At 45.3% G+C, this 25,975-nt stretch overlaps 1 protein-coding gene across 1 annotated transcript in view; it reads right to left on the bottom strand.

Annotated features, from left to right (window-relative positions):
* The window catches only part of LOC124789291 (carboxypeptidase E-like), a 305,166-nt gene extending 279,541 nt beyond the window's left edge, over window positions 1-25,625 (bottom strand). The window contains exon 1 of the mRNA XM_047256607.1: window positions 25,476-25,625. The gene's annotated coding sequence lies outside the window, so the exon portion shown is untranslated. The remainder of the gene's footprint in view (window positions 1-25,475) is intronic.
* Between the last annotated feature and the right edge of the window lie 350 nt (window positions 25,626-25,975).

Genomic DNA, 25,975 nt, shown 5'->3' on the forward strand with positions numbered 1-25,975 from the left:
CCTTGTTCCAGACCTCACGCCAATCTGCGTGAGCTTAAAAGCGTGCATTTCGGCCTCCTCTAGCAACACGGTGTTGGCTCTTCTGCCAACACATCAGATATAGTTTGTCATGGCGACTAGGAAAGAGGCTGTTGGCTCGGAAACTGTCAGGCACTGGTAAAGGTAGTGTTCAGTAGTGGTAAGGCCATGGCCGTTAAGGATGTTAGTGTAGAAGGAAGTGGCATCAATGGTGACGAGCAGAGCACTATGTGGTGAAGGAACAGGAACTGTGGAGAGTCAGTGCAGGGAATGGTCGGTACCTTTAAAACAGGAGGGAGGGCGGCTGGCGGGGTCCTTCTGCCAGGTAATCCTTGCAGTTCGAAACAACAGTGGTGGAGCCTTTGTCAGCAGGTAGGACTGTAACGTCGGTGTTGTGCTATTCTGCGACTCAGCACCTCCGCCATAATATTGTTATATTCCATCCTGGATTTATCATTGTTTAATTCATTTGTAGAGTAGAGCCACACATTTGAATCTGTTTCATACACGGGAACTAGATTCTTTCAAGAGTCAGGGTTTACTTTTGATCAAGAGTGGGGCAAATGAGTGTTTTGTAAGGAATTTATGTCGTGGATGAATTAAAGATATGCTTCACATTCTTCCAATGTATCTCAGTTTTTCCTGCACTTACCACCTTTACCTCATTCTATATCGCTCCGGACGTTAATTGCTGGGTATTTTACTGTTATTACTGGGTGCAGTGATTTATTACGAATAGAGGAACCGAACAGCAGTGGATTTCTCCGTTCGTTTACGAGCAACACGTTACACGCACTCACGTTAGACGGCCAGCTGCCACCTCGGTGACCCTGCCCCTGCTGCTCGTCCCATATTTCGCTGCAGCCGTCTGGTCTGGCGCCGTAACTCTGCTACAGACATCAGCGACGTTCACGAAAATCATCGCGGAGCCTCCCGCCCTATCAGTACATCGAGTATAGCAGTACGTAGAAAACGGTAGTTGTGCTGCAAGTCTCATCTGGGGTATCCTCGAAGTTACGTTTGCAATCTATCTGCAAGCAAGGCTCGAATTCGACCTCAGGATGGTGAAGAAAGTCTGGTTCGACGCAAAACAGCTCACCGAAATACGATGGACGCCGGATTAATGTGATGGCCAACGGTGAACGACCTGTCGGAGGATCGAGACACGTTACCGAGTAACTGAGTAACTGTGAAATGTTAACTGAAACGCTTCCGACTAGTCGACGGACATTGTGTGAAGCCTTCAGTAGCCGGTCGAAGTGGCCGAGAGGTTCTAGGCGCTTCAGTCTGGAGCCGCGCGACCGCTACGGTCGCAGGTTCATATCCTGCCTGGGGCACGGATGTGTGTGATGTCCTTAGGTTACTTGGGTTTAAGTAGTTCTCAGTTCCAGGGGACTGATGGCCTCAGATGTTAAGTCCCATAGTGCTCAGAGCCATTTGAACCATTTTTGAAGCCTTCAGTAGCTCGCGTACTGTGGTAATGTTGTCAAATTATTTACTGTGAGGACGAAAGCACGCATTACAGCTAGAGGATCAAAGTACACATCAAAACCAACAATGAAATAATATATAGACCCCACATTGTTCGAATACATCGTTAGGTGGGCACCCTTTGTTGTGTTTAAAACTGTGTGTATCGGTCCAGAATTTTTAAAAGGCTCTATCAGCGAAGTTTAGACAGCGAGACGGTGCATCAGAGCGACAGTGGGAAAGAATAGCAACTGTTGAGAATTAATTTGTTCGTTTTGGAGACAACTGATCAGCGTCTTCCTGCAGATCGAGGAACACCTGGTGCGCCACAGGTCCTGCGACGACAGTCAGCTGCACGGCTCGAGCGAGCAAGCCGGCACACTTTTCCGGTGGCAACCATTATTCCCGACGCGTCAGTGACTATTTACATCGAAACCAGACATTACGGTGCAGCTTTCGTGTAAAGATAAATGACAGTAAAGAACGTTCAAAATGAAGCAGTTACATCCGAGCAATAACAATAAAGTCAAATTTATATTCTCGTTCACACTCAAACGCACAGCTCTCTCACGTCGCACAACCCCATCAACGGCTGGATATTTGTAGCTTCATTTTCCTCCACGCCTGCTTCAGACACACAGTACTTTACTTATCTTTATTGACTGCCACAATAAATCGCCTTGCGAAACACGTATGGGAACGAGCCCCGTAAAAGATCCATAATCGGCGAGACAACCCTTGTAAAATCGCCAATGAATCAAGTCGGTCGTAAATGCGTAGTGGCAGAGAAACGCCCCTCTACCCGCCACACGGTTACCCTACCTCGTTCTACACAAACCGCCCGTCACGGCACCAGCCACAGCCACCCGACGACCACTGCTGCTCGAGTGCCAGTGACGTCCACCCACCGTGAGCCACGTGGTCGTTCGGACCTCCTTTGTCTCCTGAAACCCAGCACAGAATTTGTTTGCGCCGGAGCCGCTACCGGCACAGGGCGGGATGGAGCAGTGGACAACACGCAATATTCGCATGCGTGAGGTCGTCGGTTCGAATCCCCATCCAGCCATCCAGATTTCGTTTTCCTGTGTCTTCCAAAAAACGATATTATGGCTGTTGCAGCTAAAAGGAGACGGACGATTTCTCTCTCCTTCCCTGCCCTATGCGCACTCAAGTGTCTCCGTCTCTTAGCAGCGTGGCGGCGGCGACGCGACTTGAAACTCTAAATTTACTTCTTCTCACATCGGCTACTCGAGCTAGTTTCCGCTAAGACAAAGGCACTTCTAACCACTATCGGTTTCAAATGGCCACCTTCCTCCGCAGTACGTTACGCTCGCTGTACGGCCTAATACATACTTGATCTGGGAACGTAGAGCTTTCGACGGCATTCTTCTCTAACACACTTTCAGTATACCGGATGATCAAAAAGTCAGTATAAATTTCAAAACTGAATAAATCACGGAATAATATAGATAGAGAGGTACAAATTGACACACATGCTTGGAATGACATGGGGTTTTATTAGACCCAAAAAAATATAAAAGTTCAAAAAATGTCCGACAGATGGCGCTTCACCTGATCAGAATAGCAATAATTAGCATAACAAAGTAAGGCAAAGGAAAGATGATGTTCTTTACAGGAAATGCTCAATATGTCCACCATCATTCCTCAACAATAGCTGTAGTCGAGGAATAATGTTGTGAACAGCACTGTAAAGCATGTCCGGAGTTATGGTGAGGCATTGGTGTCGGATGTTGTCTTTCAGCATCCCTAGAGATGTCGGTCGATCACGATACACTTGCGACTTCAGGTAATCCCAAAGCCAATAATCGCACGGACTGAGGTCTGGGGACCTGGGAGGCCAAGCTTGACGAAAGTGGCGGCTGAACACACGATCATCACCGGACGACGCGCGCAAGAGATCTCTCACGCGTCTAGCAGTATGAGGTGGAGCGCCATCGTGCATAAATATCATGCCGGCCGGTGTGGCCGAGCGGTTCTAGGCGCTTCAGTCCGGAACCGCGCGACCGCTACGGTCGCAGGTTCGAATCCTGCCTCGGGCATGGATGTGTGTGATGTCCTTAGGTTAGTTAGCTTTAAGTAGTTCTAACTTCTAGGGGACTGATGACCTCAGATGTTAAGTCCCATAGTGCTCAGAGCCATTTGAACCATAAACATCGTACGTTCCAGCAGGTGTTTATCAGCCAGGCTGGGGATGATGCGATTCTGTAACATATCGACGTACCTCTCACCCGTCACGGTAGCAGTTTTGCTGTCCATCGCCATCTGTCGGACATTTTGTGACCTTTGCTTTTTGTTTGTTCTCATAAAACCCGATGTTATTCCGAGCATGTGTGTCAATTTTTACCTCTCTATCTACATTATTCCGTGGTTCATTACGTTTTCAAATTTATACTGACTTTTTGATCATCCGGTACTTCCCGAGACAATCAGAACAAAATTTGCAATTTCTGTGAAACTCTACCTCGTCTTGTTGCACATTCTGACCTCTGCAGCATCTTTGCACGACACATATTTGAGGAGATATGAGGTCATAAACACTGAGAGGCGTAAAAAGCTGCTGCATCACGTATGACGTGTGTATTTATTGTTTCTCTGTTACTACCTTGATTCGCAATACATTTCGCAGACAGTATCCACACACACTGCTGAACGTACGTACAAAATTATATCATTTTAATAGCCTTAGATGAGGAGATACAGGTATGACGCCGTAAACACTGAGATACATAAAAATTGCCGCATCACGCATGACGTTTAAATTTATTACGTCTTTCTTACTGGCTCTAATTGAAAAATATTTCGCAGACAGTATCCACATATGACGCTGAATGCAGATACAAAATCATATCATTTACGATACGTACTTCACGAGATATGATTTCTTAAGCACTGAGCTGCGTGGAAACTGCATGGGGAAATTTGGCAGAGATGCACGTGAATCATAGGAACAAATATGTGTGAAATTTGTTTAACATATGTGAAATATGTGCGAAACATACATACGACGAAAAAGTCACAGGTAAAAACCTCCTGCTAAACCCATCTATCGATTTCAACTAAAGTTCGTACACATACACACAGCTGACTACAGTCATCGGATAGGGATATGCACCTATACATAGAGATGGCGGTAGACTCGCGTACAACAGGTATTGCATTGGTGGAGCTGTCACTTGTACTCAGGTGATTCACGTGAAAAGACTTCCGACCTGATTATGGTCTCACGACTGCAATTAATACACTTTCAATACAGAATTGTAGTTGGAGCTAATCGCGTGGGAAATTCCATTTCGGATATAATTAGGGAATTCAGTATACCGCGATCCATACCGTCAAGAGCGTGTCGCGAATAACAAATTTTAGGAATTACCTCTCACCACGGACAACGCCTTCACTTAACGACCGAGAGCAGCGCGGTTTGTGTAGAGTTGTCAGTGCTAACAGACACGCAACGCTGCGTGAAATAATCTCACAAATCAGTTTGGGTCGTACGACGAACGTCTCCGTCTGCACAGTGGAGCGAAATTCGGCGTTAATGGGCTATTGCAGAAGACAGACAAGGCGAGTGCCTCTGCTAACAGCACGACATCGCCTGCACCGGCTCTGCTGCGCTCGTGGCCATGTAGGTCGCACCCAGACCGTGGCCTGGTCAGATGAGTCCCCGTGTCAGTCGGTAGGAGCCGATGATAGGGTTCGAATGTCACCAGAGCAGAGCCCACGAAGCCGCGGACCCACGCTGTCAAGAAGGCGCCGTGCGAGGTGGTGATGGCTCCGTAAGGGTGTGGGCCGTGTTTGTGTGGAAGGGACTGGGTCCTCTGGAGCGCCTGAATCGGTCACTGGCTAAGAATGGTTACGTTTGGTTACTCTGAGGCCACTTGCAGCCATTCGCGGACTTCGTGTTCCTGCATAATGATGGAATCTTTATGGATGACAATGCGCCATGTCACTGGGCCACAACTACATCTACATCTACATTTATACTCCGCAAGCCACCCAACGGTGTGTGGCGGAGGGCACTTTACGTGCCACTGTCATTACCTCCCTTTCCTGTTCCAGTCGCGTATGGTTCGCGGGAAGAACGACTGCCGGAAAGTCTCCGTGCGCGCTCGAATCTCTCTAATTTTACATTCGTGATCTCCGCGGGAGGTATAAGTAGGGGGAAGCAATATATTCGATACCTCATCCAGAAACGCACCCTCTCGAAACCTGGCGAGCAAGCTACACCGCGAAGCAGAGCGCCTGTCTTGCAGTGTCTGCCACTCGAGTCTGCTAAACATCTCCGTAACGCTATCACGCTTACCATATAACCCTGTGACGAAACGCGCCGCTCTTCTTTGGATCTTCTCTATCTCCTCTGTCAACCCGGCCTGGTATGGATCCCACACTGATGAGCAATACTCAAGTATAGGTCGAACGAGTGTTTTGTAAGCCACCTCCTCTGTTGATGTTCGCGATTAGTTTGAAAAGGACTCTGGACAATTCGAGCAAATGATTTGACTACCCACCGAACATTTACGGGACATAATCGAGCTCAGTTCGTGCATAAAGTCCTACATTGTCAAAGCTTTCGCAATTATGGACGGTTAAAGAAAGAGGTAGCGCGGTTCAGTATTCACGCAAAGGGTTTTCGGCGACTTCTTGAGTCAGTGTCACGTGTAGTTGCTGCACTGTTCCGGGCAAAAGGGGTCCGACACGACAGTAGCGTGAATCCCGTGACTTTTGACACCTCAGTGTACTACGGGGGCGAGGATCTGCGGCATCATATTGGGACAGGGGTGATAACGTGGACAGAGAAGAGGAGAGGAGGAAGAAATGGACAGAGGGGGGAAGAAATTGTTCAAATGGCTCTGAGCACTATGGGACTTAACATCTGAGGTCATCAGTCCCCTAGAACTTACAACTACTTAAACCTAACTAACCTAAGGACATCACACACATCCGTGCCCGACGCAGGATTCGAACCTGCGACCGTAGCGGTCGCGCGGTTCCGGACTGAAACGCCTAGAACCGCTCGGCTACACCGGCCGGCAGGGGAGGCTGGTTTTGAACACCAGGCAAGACATGGTGTGCTCCTGCGATGCAGTCCTGCAGATCGTGCGCCCCAGTCACGTCTTGCAGGCGACAGGGCTGGCGAGCGTTCTACGGGGAGGGCGGGAGAGTGCCGAGAACCTGGCGACTGCACGGAGCTGTTCAGGGACCGCCGTCGCCCACTGCCCTGACACTGTGTCAGCTCGCCCGGTAATCAAGCAGAGACCGAGAGGCAGCTACGCCGTGCCGAATGCAACAAGTACAGTTCCCAGAGGTGTGAGCTTTAATAGTTTTACGGTTTAACAACTGAAGACAATTTCGCCATTTCCGCCGACTGTCTTAAGCAGGGTTTCTTGGTACTACACAAAGAATGGAACATCGAACGGCGCTTCACGCCTACCACGCTAGTAGGTCATTCCCAAACTTCAACGAAAATTGTGGGTCTTCGTGTCTGCAGATAAAGTCGAACATCATTCATTTCCCAGTCATAAGATCCCGCAGTACTAATGAGTTCTTTGAACGATAACCGTTATTAGCGCCACATGTGGGCCGTTATGTGTAAATGACATGCGCTGTGGCGGTCTAACTGTCCACTAGAAAATGGCTTTGTTAGCGGCGAAATTAGTCTGTCGCCCAAATAAAGCTAGTCCTCGCAAATGGCAAAAATGAATTAGTACAGATGTAGTTACGATTCCTTTGGGTAAGCAAAACTTAATTTTTTTAGTACACCAGTATTCAATTGTCAGTGAACAATCTGACTCTCACACACAATTACAACCCTTTTTCTTGTCTGCGTTAAGGGCACAGACAACTAGCCGTACCACAGCTGCAACCACAATGGAGGGGTCTCAGTGGAGGAGCGGGGCAGATCTGTCGTTTCTGACGACACGCAGCAGCCTTTTCAGTGGCTGCAAAGCCAGCTGTCTGGGCGACTGACCGATCTGGACTTGTAAAGTTAGCCTCCGTCACCTTGCCTGGCTGATACTGCGAACGGCTGAAAACAGTGGCAAACTATGGCCGTTATTTTTTTTTCCTTACCACATGCAGTATGGTTTAATGAAGACGGCATCAAATGGTTCAAATGGCTCTGAGCACTATGCGACTTAACTTCTGAGGTCATCAGTCGCCTACAACTGAGAACTAATTAAACCTAACTAACCTAAGGACATCACACACACCCATGCCCGAGGCAGTATTCGAACCTGCGACCGTAGCGGTCACGCGGTTCCAGACTGAAGCGCCTAAACCGCACGGCCACACCGGCCGGCATGACGGCATCATCTCCGGCAAAATATTCTGCAGATACAACAGTTCCGCATTCGTATCTCTGCGGGGACTACCCGGGAGCATGTCATCATCAGGAAAAACAGAACTCTATAAAACGGGAAGTAGAATGCTGGATCCATTAATCCAGTAGGCAGGTTAGAGACTGAAAAACGGAAATGGTTACATTAAAGTTATGGTGGTAGTTCGGTGACCGGCGGAACAGGATATCTGGTCAGGTGGGTTTACGGTTATCAACACAAAAACAAATAAGGGTAGTGCAGCAACAGAATTAACAATGAAACATAAAAATCTGGGTAAGTTTCTATGAGCAGCATTATCGTAGCCAAGGTAGACTAGGCCAGCACCCATCAAAGCGGCACAAGTTTATATGGTGAATAGCTCCACTGATGAAGACACTGAAAGAATGCATAAGGAGAGAAAAGAAATTATTCGAGTGGTTATGACAGACGGGAAGACAATAGCAAATAGTAAGAAAGAATAGCAGGAGAACGTGGACTGCGGGACGGGAACGAAGAGAGATGCCGCCTACTAGAATGTTGCACAATTTAAACATTGCTAATAAAAGTTTAAAAACCAATTCATCTATGTCAGACACTTTTTATTTACTCCCACAACGCGTTTACAGAGTTTATACCCTCATCTTCGGTGGAAAACAGCAAAATCTTCTTACATGCGTACCACCTGGATGCTGCTAGTTATTTGTATTGCTTTCATTTTGCAACAAAAACTATAACAGACATTTGTTATCATCATATGGCACTACGATTATACAGTTGACATCGTGATGGAGTTACCTACAATATGTTCCAGTGTGCAGTACTCTGCAGTTCGTCATAAATGATCATTTTATACTTGATTTTTCATACAAACTACTAATATAAACACAGCAAAGATCGTAGCGATGTAAAGATATGGTACCTTGCCTCAGAGATCATTCATAGCTAATGAACATTGTGGATCCGAAGTACAATAGTAATTATAAAATTATTTCTTCAAAATGGTTCAAATGGCTCTGAGCACCATGGGACTTAACATCTATGGTCATCAGTCCCCTAGAACTTAGAACTACTTAAACCTAACTAACCTAAGGACATCACACAACACCCAGTCATCACGAGACAGAGAAAATCCCTGCCCCCGCCGGGAATCGAACCCGGGAACCCGAGAATTATTTCTTCCTTAGAACATCTGGTTAAAAGTATTACATTGCAAAATATACACTGAAGCGCCAAAGAAACTGGTATAGGCATGCCTATTGAAACACAGAGAAATGTAAACAGGCAGAATACGGCGCTGCGGTCGGCAACGCCTATATAAGACAAGAAGTGTCTGGCGCAGTTGTTAGATCGGGTACTGCTGCTACAACGGCAGGTTATCAAGATTTAAGAGAGTTTAAACGTGGTGTTCTAGCCGAACGATGGGACACAGCATCTCCGAGGCAGAGACGAAGTGGGGATTTCCCCGTACGACCATTTCACGAGTGTAGTGTGAATATCAGGCAACCGATAAAAATTCAAATCTCCGAATCTCTGCGTCCGGAAAGAAATCCTGCAAGAACGGGACCAACGACGGCTGAAGAGAATCGTTCAACGTGACGGAAGTGCAACCCTTCCGCAAATTGCTGCAGATTTCAGTGCTGCGTCATCAACAAGTGTCAGCGTGCGAACCATTCAACGAAACATCATCGATATGGGCTTTCGGAGCCGAAGACTCACTCGTGTATCCTTGTTAACTGCACGACACAAAGCTTTACGCCTCGCCTGGGCCCGTCAACACCGACATTCGACTCTTGATGACTAGAAACATGTTGCCTGAAATACTCACTAACTACCTTGACATAAATTATTCAATAACAACAGCCCATGTATACAAGACATTAAGTTTTACAAAATATATGTTGATGATATTCTAATAACAACAGAAGGGGGAAGCAGACAAAATGTCAGTCAATTTACCGGCACGAACAAGAACATTCAGTTCACTTGTGAATATGGAAGCTAGAACTAAATAAACTTTTTGGACCTCCCCATCACTAGAAAAAGCAATGAATACATGTTTATTATTTACAGAAAATCCACAACTACACACGAAAATATCCGTGCTTCTCCATGCCACCCACACACACACACAAATTAGCGGCCTACAGATCCATGTTGCACACAGCACATAAAATGCCACTAAGTAAGGAAACACACCAAAATGAAATTGATGTCATCAAGCAGATATCATCCGCAAATGGTTTTCAACTTACACTCATGGAGAAAATGTCTAAAAAAGTCAGGAAAGGAACAGACAGATACATAAATAAGAACAACAAACAGACAGACACCAGGACAGTATGCCTTCTCTACTTTGGTACTATTTCACAAAAAATTGTTAATGTACTGATTCCATGCAACGTAAGACTTGCTTTCCCCACAAACAATAAATTAGATAATAGATTGCCACACATCACAAAAACCAGTAAAGATTAATTCTCCAACTCAGGTGTATACAAAATAAAATCCAATCAAAGTACTGTACAATATGTAGATCACAGTAGATGAAGCTTTCGAAATAGATTCAAAGAGCACATTAACGCATTTAGATACAACACACCCAATAAATCTGCCATAGCTACACACATTCAGGACACAGGACATTCATTTGATAACATAGAGGACTATCTAATGATACTTCACAGAATAAACAAAGGCCACAAACTCAAGCTTTATTAAGAGCTGGAAATTTTCATTCACAGCAGAATACAAGGACAAAACACACTAAATGAAAAAACTGAGATGGGGGCAATGAACTTCTTTAAGAGATTTGTAGGTATACTTGATGATGCACTATAACTCTTTCTGCCTTCCACTTCCTGAATCAGAGAGAGAGCGACAGATATTATGTTCATACTAAATCCACAAGTTTTATGTAAATAGATACTTAGTTTATCCATTGTATTTTATGTTACTGTCATATATTTTGCAATGTAACACTTTTAACAAGATGTTCTAAAGAAAGAAATAATTTTATAATTACTATATGTATCTCTGATCCACAATGAAAACTAGCTATGAATGACCTCAGAGGCAAAGTACCATATCTTTACATCGCTACAATCTCTGGTGTATTTCTATCAATGGTTCGTGTTTATGTGTGAAAAAGCGAGTAAAAAATGTTCATTTACGACGAATTGCAGACTTCTGTACACTGGAACATATTGTAACTCCATCACTACTTCAAATGTATAATCTTAGTGCCATATGACGACAAAAAATGCCTGTTATACTAGTCGTAGTTACACTTGTAATAAGTTATTGCTATTTTCCCCTGAAGATAAGAGTATAAACTCTCGAAACGCATTGTGGGAGAAATAAAAAATGACTGACACGTACAAATTGTTTTCTTTGAACCTTTATTGTCAAATGAGTAGCAGTTTCCTTAAAGAAAACAGTCCAATATGAACGACATAACGTTAATCATTGTTAAAAATTGGTTGAGGAACCGTGAAGAATTTTGTATACATGAAAGAGACCTGGAGAGACCAGAAGATTTCACAGCGGTTTAAAGGTGACAATTATTGAAATATATGAAATGAATCGTCATACCTTCTGAGCGGTTAGAGTTAGAAGGTTCAAACTGCACGGTTGGCCGCGGGGCATCATGGGAATTAGTATGCGCTGTATGTTTTACATCTACATCTACCTGATTTCTCTGCTATTCACAATAAAGTGCCTGGCAGAGGGTTCAATGAGCCACTTTCAAGCTGTCTCTCTATCGTTCCACTCTCGGACGGCGCGCGGGAAAAACGAGCACTTAAATTTTTCTGTGCGAGTCCTGATTTCTCTTATTTTATCGTGATGATCATTTCTCCCTATTTAGTTGGGTGCCAACAGAATGTTTTCGCAAGCGGAGGAGAAAACTGGTGATTGAAATTTCATGAGAAGATCCTGTCGCTACGAAAATCGCCTTTTTTTTAATGATTGCCACTCCAACTCACGTATCATGTCTGTGGCACTATCTCCCCTATCTCGCGATAATACAAAACGAGTTTCCCCTTCTTTGTACGTTTTCGGTGTATTCATCAGTCCCACCTGATGCGGATCCCACACCGCACAGCAATACTTCAGAATAGGGCGCACAAGCGTAGTGTAAACAGTCTCTTTGGTAGACCTGTTGCACCTTCTAAGTGTTCTGCCAATGAATCGCAGTCTTTGGTTTACTCTACGCGCAACATTATCTATGTGGCTCAAATGGTTCAAATGGCTCTGAGCACTATGCGACTTAACTTCTGAGGTCATCAGTCGCCTAGAACTTGGAACTAATTAAACCTAACTAACCGAAGGACATCACACACATCCATGCCCGAGGCAGGATTCGAACCTGCGACTGTAGCGGTCGCTCGGCTCCAGACTGTAGCGCCTAGAACAGCACGGCCACACCGGCCGGCATTTTCTATGTGACCGTTCCAATTTAGAGTATTTGTTTTTGGAATCCCGAAGTATTTAGTTGAATTTACAGCCATCAGATTTGTGTGACTTATCGCGTAATCGAAAATTAGCGGATTTCTTTTAGTACTCAAGTGAATAATTTCACACTTTTCTTTATTCAGGGTCAATTGCCACTTTTCGCACCTTACAGATATCTTATCTAAATCATTTTTCAACTCCTTTTGCTCATCTGATGACTTTGCAACATGATAAATGACAGCACCGTCTGCAAGCAATCTATGTCGTTAATATAGATCAGGAACAATAGAGGGCCTATAACACTTCCTTGCGGAACACCGGATATTACTTTTGTTTTTCTCGATGACTTTCCGTCTATTACTACGAACTGTGATCTTTCTGACAGGAAATCACGAATGCAGTCGCACAAGTGAGGCGATATTGCATAGGCACGCAGTCGGGAACGGTGTCGAAAGCCTTCTGCAAATCTTAAAATATGGAATGAATTTGACATCCCCTGTCGATAGCAGTCATTACTTCGTGAGTACAAAGAGCTACTTGTGTTTCGCAAGAAAGATAGTTTCTGAATCCGTGCTGTGTGTCAATAAGTCGTTTTCTTCGAGATACCTCTTGATGTTTGAATCAGTACATGTTCCAAAACCCTACTTCAAAGCGACGTTAGTGATATCGGCCTGAAATTCAACGAATTACTCCTGCTTTCCTTTTTGGGTATTGGTGTGACTTGAGCAATTTTCCAGTCTTTACGTACGGATGTTTCTGTGACCGAGCGGTTATGTATAATTGCTAAATATGGAGCTATTGTATCAGCATACTCTGAGAGGAACCTGACTGGTATACAATGTGGACCGGAAGCCTTGCCTTTTTTACGTTTTACATTTTTCGTCATGTTGCGTGTCGGGTTGGTGTCTTGATCGATGGCTATTCAGTGTACTGTTACCATACAGTTTTCTTTTTTTTCACCATTTTTGCTCTCTGGTTCAATTGTGCGAAAAACTGTGTGGAAACAGTACACTGAATAGCCATCGATCGAGACACCAAACAAACACGGAACGCACATAACCTCAACCCACGAAACAGTTCTTGATTAATACGCATTACTTTTCTTCATGGCTAGTTTGCAGATGACATGCTGTCAAAAAAGACGAAAAAGAAAACAAAAACAAAAAAAGGTGTATAATAATGCAGTTCATTTAGCGATGTACTTTTAAGGTGAGCGTCTAAACAAAACAAATCAAATTGCACATATTGTAATTCTTAGACATACAACAGCTAAATTATTATAAATTTCATATTGTAAATTACAGAATAAATAATTTAACCCACAGAAGATAACACACAGGTGTCGAAACATGTCTGTGCAAATACAAAAATAAGCAAATTGTGTTTGCATAAGGCTGATTTTCAAAACAACCCAGTTGTAAATCGCACACACGGAAGAACATCAGAGGAGTTTCATACCTCAGTAAAATTAGTATGCACTGTATGGTTTGGTTCAGCTACGAAGCCCGCTTTTTATTTGGATGGTTGGTCAATAAACAAAACTGGAACATCTGGGCGACTGAGAATCCACATTTCGTAACCGAGAAGTCTCTTCACCCTCAACAGGTGACTGTGTGGGGTGCAACGTCCAGCCACGGAATAATGGGTGTGATATTCCTTGGTGGCACGGTGACTACCGAACGGTACGTGAAGGTTTTGGAAGATGATGAATCCTCTTTATCCAGAGTGACCCTGATTTCGACAACATGTGGTTCATGCAAGACGGAGCTCGACCCCATCGAAGCAGGAGAGCGTTTGATGCCCTGGAGGATCACTTTGGGGACTTCATTCTGACTCTGGAGTACCCAGAGATGAGTGGCATAGGCCATATTCTCCAGATCTGAAAACGTGCGACTCCTTTTTGTGGGTCTATATTAATAACACCAAAACAATTGCTGAGCTGAAAACAGCCATTCAGAAGGTCATCGACAGCATCGATGTTCAGAAACTTTAGCGGGTCTTGCAGAATTCTTCTGCGCCAAATCATCGCCAATGATGCCGAGCATATCGAACATGTCTTAACCTAAATCCAAATATCTGTAGTGACGTTTATATGTTGAATAAACTGTGTGCACGCCGTAGTTTGCAACTAATTTACGGTATTTTTTTTCATACAGTTCAATAATTGTCACCCTGAATGTAGGGCATAAGGGTAAGAAAGATATTTTGCAACCAGACTTTATCCGACAAATCGTTTCCAGAAGTTCACATGGACCATATTTATTGGTATTGTACTGCAGTGTAAAAGTGAATAAATCGCAAGGAGGTAGGAAATTAGGGAAATACGAACCTGTGCAAGTCAAAGTATCAGAGGTTGTTGAGAAACGAGGAGGAGAAACGAATACAATGTAAAATGAATTGGAAGCTTTGAGAGACGAAAAGTGAAGGCAGCAGACAATCAAATAAGCAAACAGAAAAGATCTAGCAGAAATTCCTACATAAGAACCAACATATCGAATACAACTAGTGAAAAGGGAAAATATAAAAATGCAGTAAATTTAACAGGCAAAAACACAGGTGACTGAAAACTGAGGTTAACAGAAATGGAGGGCTGGAGAAAGATCCACGATTATAGGAAAAATAGATAACGCCTATAGGAAAAGCAGAAGGACCGTTGGCGAGAAGAGAAGCAACTGTACGAATATTAAAATCTCAGGTGGCAATGCAAAACTAAGCAAGAAAAGGGAAGGATCAAAGGTGTAAAATATAAATGTCTGACTAAAAAGGCGAAGAACCGAGAAGGCGAGTAAGAAACGTAATGAAACTTGACGGCATGTGAGTGTACTAAAGTTATTTTAGTGATTCAAAGTAGAGTCTACATCTACATCTAGATCTACATTTATACTCCGCAAGCCACCCAACGGTGTGTGGCGGAGGGCACTTTACGTGCCACTGTCATTACCTCCCTTTCCTGTTCCAGTCGCGTATGGTTCGCGGGAAGAACGACTGCCGGAAAGCCTCTGTGCGCGCTCGAATCTCTCTAATTTTACATTTGTGATCTCCTCGGGAGGTATAAGTAGGAGGAAGCAATATATTCGATACCTCATCCAGAAACGCACCCTCTCGAAACCTGGCGAGCAAGCTACACTGCGATGCAAAGCGCCTGTCTTGCAGAGTCTGCCACTTGAGTTTGCTAAACATCTCCGTAACGCTATCACGCTTCCCAAATAACCCTGTCACGAAACGCGCCGCTCTTCTTTGGATCTTCTCTATCTCCTCTGTCAACTCTACCTGGTACGGCTCCCACACTGATAAGCAATACTCAAGTATAGGTCGAACGACTGTTTTGTAAGCCACCTCCTTTGTTGATGGACTACATTTTCTAAGGACTCTCCCAATGAATCTCAACCTGGTAACCGCCTTACCAACAATTAATTTTATATGATCATTCCACTTCAAATCGTTCCGTACGCACACACGCAGATATTTTACAGAAGTATCTGCTACCAGTGTTTGTTCCGCTATCATATAATCATACAATAAAGGATCCTTCTTTCTATGTATTCGCAATACATTACATTTGTCTATGTTAAGGGTCAGTTGCCATTCCCTGCACCAAGTGCCTATCCGCTGCAGATCTTCCTGCATTTCACTGCAATTTTCTAATGCTGCAACTTCTCTGTATACAACAGCATCATCCGCGAAAAGCCGCATGGAACTTCCGACACTATCTACTAGGTCATTTATATATATTGTGAAAAGCAATGGTCCCATAACACTCCCCTGTGGCACGCCAGAGGTTACTTTAACGTCTGTAGACGTCTTTCCACTGAGAACAACATGCTGTCTTCTGTTTGCTAAAAACTCTTCAATCCAGCCACACAGCTGGTCTGGTATTCCGTAGGCTCTTACTTTGTTTATCAGGCGACACTGCGGAACTGTATCGAACGCCTTCCGGAAGTCAAGGAAAATGGCACCTACCTGGGAGCCTGTATCTAATATTTTCTGGGTCTCATGAACAAATAAAGCGAGTTGGGTCCCACACGATCCCTGTTTCCGGAATCCATGTTGATTCCTACAGAGTAGATTCTGGGTTTCCAGAAATGACATGATACGCGAGCAAAAAACATGTTCTAAAATTCTACGACAGATCGATGTCAGAGATAGTGGACACAGGCACCGCGACAAGGTCCGCGCGCCACGTGGTGCCACACGTGTTGTATTACCCAGGGGCAGTGCTGGGGATTGTGGTGTCACCGCCAGACACCACACTTGCTAGGTGGTAGCCTTTAAATCGGCCGCGGTCCGTTAGTATACGTCGGACCCGCGTGTCGCCACTATCAGTGATTGCAGACCGAGCGCCGACACACGGCAGGTCTAGAGAGATTTCCTAGCACTCGCCCCAGTTGTACAGCCGACTTTGCTAGAGATGGTTCACTGACAAATTACGCTCTCATTTGCCGAGACGATAGTTAGCATAGCCTTCAGCTACGTCATTTGCTACGACCTAGCAAGGCGCTATTATCAATTGCTATTTATCTTGTGATGCTTGTACCGTCAGACCGATGTTCACCAATTATGGATTTAAGTTAAGTATTCCACAGCTACGTCCTGTTTTTGCTAGTTCATTTCCGTGTCCTATTCCAGACCTCACGCCAGCCTGCGTGAGCATAAACGCGTGCCTTTCGGCTTCACCTCGTAGCGGCTTGGCTGTCTTGCCAAGTCACAACAGGGATCTCGCTGGCCACGGGAGTACCTCAAAGTTTGTAGTGTCACGTGCCACGTATGGAGAAGTATTGTTCTGTTGAAAAACGGCACCACAATACTACTGCACGAGGAGTGAGGACGGCCAGGGGGTAGCCGCAGAGCTCCCTCAGTCGCTACGCAGTCCCGATCTGACGTCGCATCCGACGGCTGCGCAGACGGGGAAGCCGCGCGCCTCCACAACGCTGGACACTTGGGGTAGAGCACAACTACGATTCATCGCTGAACACAACGCGATCCCATTTATAAGCAATCTACGCTTCCCGATTGTGGCACCGTTTCAGATGTAGCCGTTTGTGTTGTAGTGTTAATGGCAGCCTACGCACGAGAAGGTATTTCACAGTCCGGCTGGGGCAACACGTAATGTTGCAGTTGCAGTGAATCCCTTACTCGCTCTCGTACTGACAGAGGCGGGTACGGAGCGGTTACAATGTGCTCGGTGCACAATACGGAGTTTCTCCTTCGTGACGATCAGACACGATCGACCGTAACCTTGACGATAAGTATGACTGACACTGTAAGTAGGCTGTTTAGGTTTTTATGTTGGTAACACCACATAGCGCTCTGTATCAAAATCACTGACTGTGCTGTGTGCAGTCTGTGGCTGGTTGCCATTGTTGTAATATTCGCCATCGTAGTGGTGGGCAGTTGGATGTGAACAGCGCGTAGCGTTGCGCAGTTGGAGGTGAGCCGCCAGCAGTGGTGGATGTGGGGAGAGAGATGGCGGAGTTTTGAGAGCGGACGATCTGGACGTGTGTCCGCCAGAAAGAGGAAATTTGTAATACTGGATATCATGAACTATATATATATATATATATATATATATATATATATATATATATATATATATACACTGACTTTTGAACACTATTAAGGTAAATACATTGTTTGTTCTCTATCAAAATCTTTCACCGAGCTATTTCACTGGAGTTATTACACGATGGAAATTTTTTCGTCATAATTGTTCGGGGAATAGCATTTGAACAGTCAATCACCTGTCCAACAGTATATGTTAGTCCTGAGCGGCCTGCATGAAAAGAACGAGAAATGAAACAATTGAGGTTAAAACGGTGGATAGCGAGAAGAGTAGCTCGAAGTGTTCATCAGAATTTGCTTCGTGAGCAACAGTGCGAAGACATGAAAAACAACTAAAATTATTTGAGAGTGGGCGAACGCCCTTGCCGCAGTGGTAACACTGGTTCGCGTCAGATCACCGAAGTTAAGCGCTGTCGGGCTGGGCTAGCACTCGGATGGCTGACCATCCGGTCTACCGAGCGCTGTTGGCAAGCGGGGTGCACTCAGCCCTTGTGAGGCAAACTGAGGAGCTACTTGACTGAGAAGTAGCGGTTCCGGTCTCGCAATCTGAGATACGGCCGGGAGAGCGGTGTGCTGACCACATGCTCCACCACATCCGCATTTAGTGACGCCTGTGGGCTGAGGATAGCTCGGCGACCGGTCGGCAACGTTGGGCCTTCCCGGCCTGTGCGGGCACAGTTTACTTTTTAGTTTAGAACAAACATTTCAGTTTTCTCTCACGAAAGTCGCCCAACATATTTGCATATATGATACTTATTTAAGAAATGCCATTTCTTAATTTCATTTATCACAACGGACGTTTCTGGAAAGCTTGCAAATGTGTCAATACGTATGTATTTTTTCCTACTTAATGTGATGCATATCGAGAATATATTCTCATTATCTTGGGGAAATATTTACACAGGTAGATTAAGTGGTGTTTTTTGTGTGTTTTTATGCCTCTCTTGCTCAGAAGTTGCGTTTTTATCGTTTACTGCGATCGGACATATTTCTTTTGTCCCACTTTCCAAAACCTCACGGCCGGTCTTTGTGGCCGAGCGGTTCTAGCCGCTTCAGTCCAGAATCGCGCGACTGCTACGGTCGCAGGTTCGAATCCTGCCTCGGGCATGGATGTGTGTGATGTCCTTAGCTTAGTTACGTTTAAGTAGTTCTAAGTTCTAGGGGACTGATGACCTCAGCAGTTAAGTCCCATAGTGCTCAGAGCCATTTGAAATCTCACGAAATTGTAAATATTTGTACCTAATCATGAGATAAATTGTGGCAAAACATCGTGCAAAACGTGAAAAAATATATAACTGGTCCACTGCTTCATTATTTAAATCACGGATGCTATTTCTGCTAAATATCGTCTCACGTCTTTAGCAGCAGGCGAAAGCTATTCCAGCTTGCAATATGAAACTGGGATCCCACAGTCTACAATTTTACGTGTTATTCCAGAAACATGTGAGCCGATATACAAATCACCTAAAGAGAAAGTTATAAGGTTAAGTGATGTTATTTAGAGTACAAATAGATACATTTGTTTCACTTATGTAGCCTCTGACGCACTCGGCTTTTCACGTTTCCTTCTTCCTCCACATCCTTTGGTTCAAATGGCTCTGAGTACTATGGGACCTAACATCTGAGGTCATCAGTCTCCTAGAACTTAGAACTACTTAAAACTAACTAACCCAAGGACAGCACACACATCCATGCCCGAGGCAGGACTCGAACCTGCGACCGTAGCAGTCGCGCGGTTCCGGACTGAAGCGCTTAGAACCGCTCGGCCACCGCGGCCGACTCCACATCCTTTCTTTTTATGTCTAAGCTTAACATAATCAACAGTGGACGCACGTGGAGTGCAGCCGACTGCTGCAGCTAGTACTTCTTTGTACGATTCCAACCGCTTATTATTCTCTTCGTAGTCAATGTTCTTTGGATTATGGAGAATTTCGTATTATTCATTCTTTGCAACGATCAGTGTAATGGTAGACACGCGCCACATATAGACACATCAAAAAAAGTTTTGCGTCACCTCGGTTCCGAGAGTTCCGGAACCTGTACAGAAAATTGGAATAGAGATCAACATAAACATCGTTTCCGCCTTTTTCATTGCCCATGAAAAAGACACATTGCATGTTGTACCACCATACAGCGAGACATTCAGAGGTGGTGGCCCAGATTGCTGTACACACCGGTACCTCTAATACCCAGTAGCAAGTCCTCTTGGATTGATCCATGCCTGTATTTGTCGTGGCATAGTATCCACAAGTCCATCAAGGCACTGTTCGTCCACATTGACCGACTCCTCAACGACGATGGGGCGCAGATCCCTCACAGTGGTTGGTGGGTCACGTCGTCCATAAACAGCCCTTTTTAATGTATCCCATTCATGTTCGATGTCTGGAGAAGATGCTGGCCACTCTAGTCGAGCGATGTCGTTATCCTGAAGGAAGTCATTCACAAGATGTGCACGATAGGGGTGAATTGGCGTCCAACAAGACGGATTTAGAATTACATATTAATACCTCCAGCTGCTGACCGGCGTTGATATACATCAAAGGGGACAGGTGAAAATGTGTGCTCCTACCGAGACTCGAACCCGGGATCTCCTGTTTACATGGCAGACACTCTATCCATCTGAGCCACCGAGGGCACAGAGGATAGTGCGACTGCAGGAACTATCTCGCACACGCCTCCCGCGAGACCCACATTGTCAACTTATATGTCCACACAGTACATTCGTAGTGTCCCTACCCAACACACTGATTACTCGTGGAAGATATTCTTAGCAAGTCCCGTAAGAGTTCAGGTAATATGTGTGCAACCGCACAGAAGAAGAAGATCATAGCCGGTATTGCCAGAACTATATACTTATATGGATATGGTGTCTGTTCTTTCGGACATGTCCGAAAGTCAGTAACGGTAGAAATACACGAAGAACTGTACACATCTATGAAAATTGTTACAGTTATCATATGTAGGAGAAACATTTGAAGACATTAACTGATTCACTACCTAGTTTGTGTTTGAGAATTTTTTCTCCTTCTTTTTGCTCTGTACAAAAATTTCAAGCTCCTCCATTAAATTAATTGTGTCTGATTTTTGGAGTGGTGGAGTACCTTAAGATCGTCTTTTATGTTTTCGAATGGGTGCCCAGTGTTTTTGGTGTGTGTTGCTATTGTTGATTTTGTAAACTGGTAGAGTGTGTGTGTGTGTGACGCACTGGACGCGCCAGCTGGGCACACTGACCCTCGCGGCCTGTCCGGCCCAGAAGCGGCTAACCGGGCGGCTCGCACCTCGCCTCACAGTCGTCACGTGTTCGATTCAGCGGAGACTGGGGCAGAGACACTCAAAAATCCGTAACGTCACACGAATTTCGAAACAAGTAACAATCGTGGTTGACGCACGTGGATATCTCGTAAACTGCCAAGATCCCAGCATCCAAAGGAATTCGCCAGGACAGATCCAGTACCTGCAATATTATTTAACTTAAGGATGGAAGACGTTTACACAGGCTCTCACTGGGATACTAGAGGCATCGATATAGACGGGTTGTCCACAAAACGTTTTCGATATGCTGACATCACCGTGTTGATAAATGCAAAAGACGTGACGCAACAATTCCAGAACAGAAAATTGCCTGTGCAAACGTCGTTGGACATAAATATGAAATGAAAACAAGTTCTAAATTTATTTACCGAAGCAGTTAAGTATGACTATGGAAATCGCCTCTGAGTACATCTACGTTGGGCATCAGCAAAATGCAGAAATTCCACAGTCAGAAAGGTTACATTCATTCCGGGGGACAAACCCTGTGACACGTGTGTACTAACACTAGCAGCTCACGGAGTAGAGACGTGAGTGCTGAGGAACTATAGAGCAGTGCACACCAGGATGCTCGCGTCCAGCTCCGCCGACAACGACTTTGTCTCAAGAATAACACGGGAAAGAAACGTGACCAAAACAGTTACAAGCTGAATTGGCGAGAAGATCCTACTGAGAGAAGGGGCAATAAAATGCTGCATTTGGGACCACGGCGACGCAAAAGAGGCGTTGAAAGACCGCAGAGGTGATTAATCGACGATAGAAAGACTGCTGAGACACGGTGGTGGCTGACATCATAAAATCAAGTCAAGTGGAAGAGTGCAAAAGAGGCCTCCATTCAGCTTTGGACGGATAGTGGCTAGGCTGCAGAAGAACTGGGCTGTCAGTGTTTGACGTGCTGCTAGGCGGAGAAAAGCAACGGCAACTGAACTGTTATTAGGTCTTTTATTGCAATGGGAACTGGACTGTTACGAAGTCTTTTCCTGCCCTACACTGCCAAACTCATCTGCAGAAGGATCACCGGTTGTTCACAATACAGAAACCCTTCAGAAGGACCGTAGTTGTAGAGCTGCCAGTCAGTCAGAAGTGCCGCACACCGCGCTGTACGTGTCCAGCCGAGAACTACGGCGCTTGTCATCTCTGTCTGACAAGCGACACAGTTTCTTTGCAAACATGGACGCGCGTACAATTTCTACGTTATCTCTATTAAAACGGACATTCCTTCTCTTGTCCTCATACTAGCCATTTCGTTATCTCTGTAATAGAGGTAAATACAAATTTTCATGTAAAGCAAAATATAATATACAGTATATGCCCATTAAGTTAATAAGAAAGAGTCAGAATTTTTTTTAGAAAATAACAAGTAGAATATACGAATATTTACAGATAGCAGGAGATTAACCAACTAAATTTGACTTGACAACTGCAAGTGTCGATCCAGTTGACTGTGGAAAACTGGTGTCGCGTATGACTGTTTATGACGTTACTACATCCTGCGGTAATACATTAACTGACAGTTCTAACATACACTACAGTGAATGACGCCTTCTGATACACTCCGTCGGGCTGTTGCCTCGAAATGGCACACTGCCGTACCGGGGACGTTGTAATACGAAAAAAACCTAATACCAAAGATCTTTTAATCACCATTACGGACGTATCTCGTCATTCTGCTACACAAAATCGTACCGAAAGCGACTGGTTCTTGTGAGATTTTCAGTCTACAGCATATATTCATAGTTCATAAGTTATAATGATATAAAAGAAACTGAGTATGGGCTCGAACTGAAAACGAGGAAATCAATATGGAGCTGCGACCAGCCAAAAGGGCAATGCTAGGACCCCAGGAAATCGTGTTTGATGCCTTGTCGAAAGCCGAACTGTTTGCGGACACGTACGAGGAGCAAACCACAACACCACGGATCGACCTCACAGCCGCTGACCAGCTTCAGGAAGAAAATATCACACAAGCAGTACAAAACCTCAGAGACACACCGACACAAACAGCACCAGAACTCACAACACCGACACAAATAAAGAAAATACTAGCCTGCAGAAAGGGTAGATCCGCACCAGGACTACACAAAATTTCAAACATACACCTTAAGAACCTCTCTAGGAAACCACTAGTCCTGTTAACACGTATAATTAATAGCTGCATGCTGCTACAAAAATTCCCTGCGGCCTGGAGGGCACCAAAAGTTATTACAGTCCCAAAGGCAGGGAAAGACCCAAAAGTACTGGCGAACCATCGCCCAATCAGCCTACTCTTCACAATGGAGAAAACGCTTGAGTAGTTTTGAACAGAACAACAAATGTGTCAGACGATGAAACCATCAGACCGAAACAATTCGGGTTCCAGAAAAAGGTCTCTGCAGAGTTACAAGTCCTTCGACTGACAGAACACATCACACACAATTTCAACTACACAAATTCAACAGCAGCAGTTTTCCTCGACTGGGAAAAGGCTTACGACAAGGTTTGGCACGACAACCTGATCTTCAAGATACAGCACAACACAACGATCCCTGATGTGTAGGCGAAATTGATAGACAGCTTTCTGACAGACCGGAAGTTCCTTGTTGACGTAGACAGAAAACGCTCCTCATAAAACACCCTGAGGGCGGCATCCTCCAGGGGTCGGTACTATCACCCACACTTTTCAACATCTATGCAAACGACATCCCGCTGTCACCGTATGCCAGGATAGCCCAATTCGCGGACGACACAACCTTCTACACAAGTAGAAGGCAGCACCACTCAAACATAGCACGCCTCCAAAGGCAGTTAGACGGTAGAAGACTGGTGTAGTGAAAAAAAATGACATTAGACGCAGGTAAAACTACAGCTGTACTTCACAAGAAAGCGCCCGGTACTCAGATACCAGCTGTCTCTAAACGCCCAGGAATTACCGTGGAGAGACTCCGTGAAATAACTGGGTGTAACATTAGACAAAAAAATGCTCTTCCGCCTCCACATCGGGGAAAAAAGGAAGAGAGGTATAAACCTCGCAAAAGCTGTCCTGCCGTTCTTCCTCAGCAGGGAGATGTGGATGGAAACCAAGAGAACACTCTACAAGACAACAGTCCTCCCAGCACTAACGCACGGGTGTTCTGCGTGGGGAATCACGTGCGAGACCAAGCACAAAAAACTGCAAAGAGTGCAAAACAAAGTACTAAGGTGGATTCTAGACGCTCCACCATGGACACCAATACGCGAGCTCCACAAAACAGTGGAAATTGAAACCATACACGACACTGTGAAAAGATTAGTGAATACACTGTATAACGAATTAGAAACTGTAGGAGGCCGTTGTAGACAAGTGAGGGACACAGGCGCTGTGGTAACCAGAACATGGCACAGGCAGACAGTACCACGCCTAATCATTCAAGACCCTGTAGAGTAGTAACCACTAGTGAACAGGTAAATGCTTAATATGTTTTTGTCCTTGTTTTGTCCATTCGTGTTCCCTTTCGGTATAATATACTTTTGTGATTTTGTCTACCTATATCGTGCTCCCTTGTTGGGATCCAATAGTGAATAGGTAAATGTTTAACATGTTTTTGTCTTTGTTTTGTCGTATCGTGTTCCCTTTTGGTATAATATGCTTTTGTTATTTGTCTTGCCGATTTCGTGTTGCTTTGTTGGGATAATTATGTTTTGTTTAGTTAGTAAGACCTGGCATAACCACTATAGCCAAGGCTCCCTTGGATCTTAATTGAACCGCGAAATCCAAGTAATTAGTAGTTTAAGAATGCAAACTAACTTAAGACGTAGCGACTAAGTCCAATCCACACTCCACCCCCCCCCCCCCCATACTGTGTGTCGGCTGTGCGACCACCTTAGCAACACAGATTTACCTAGAGATAAGCACAGCTAGGCTAGCAAGTATAGAGTTCAAGTTAAAGTGTAGACGCAGACCAGCTGCGGACCTACGCACGCACGACGCCCGTACTCAGCGGGCAAGCGGCGGGGACGACCATCATCCTGCAACAACGAGCACAGCGGCCGCCACGGAACGACGACAACATCTCGCCGAGCGGCCGGCTGTCGTAACTGTACAAAAGAAAAGCAGTGGGGAGCAGCACCCGCTGCACCCACTGCACAGAACCCAACAACCCTGAACCCACGCTCCATAAATCGAGGATGGTCGGGGGCCGCAAGGCGTTATTTGTTACCGACCGTGCGCTCCAAAGCCCACAATTTGTTTTGTAAATAAAAATGAAATCCCAGAGAATAACAACCAAAACTACACACAAATACACGTAGATTCGGCGAAGCCGTAGGCACTGTAAAACACCACGTCACACAAAAAAAAGGCAGGTAGGTACTCACGCAGCTGGTGGTAGCCGGGGCGCGTGGAGAACTCGATGACGTGCAGCGGCAGGCCGCGCACCGAGCGCTCGCTCAGCGTGTAGAGGCGCGTGACGCGCGGGCAGCGGGCGTGCACGGCGCGCAGCGCGGCCGCCAGCTGCGCGTTGTCGTGGTGCCGGAACTCGAAGCAGCGGCCGCCGCCCTGCAACAGCCGGCGCCGCGCCGGCCAGCTGTGAGCGCCCGCCTGCCTGCCTGCCTGCCAGGGGGCTCGTCCAGTCTCGTGTAGCGCGCTCAAACAAACAACATCTATATCCTACATTATTTTACCACGCTGATCTTTTGTCCCAATGTACGTCAGCGTCAACAAAACATTTTCGGATTCGGAGGAGAAAGTTCGTGATCGGAATTTCGTGAGAAGATTCGTCCGCTACGACAAACGCGTTTCTTTCAATCGTGTCCATCCTAAACCCTGTATCATTTCGGTGACACTCTCTCCCCTAATTCGCGATAATACAAATGTG

The sequence above is a fragment of the Schistocerca piceifrons genome, chromosome 1 (assembly GCF_021461385.2).
Source record: "Schistocerca piceifrons isolate TAMUIC-IGC-003096 chromosome 1, iqSchPice1.1, whole genome shotgun sequence".
Classification (NCBI taxonomy): Eukaryota; Metazoa; Arthropoda; class Insecta; order Orthoptera; family Acrididae; genus Schistocerca; species Schistocerca piceifrons.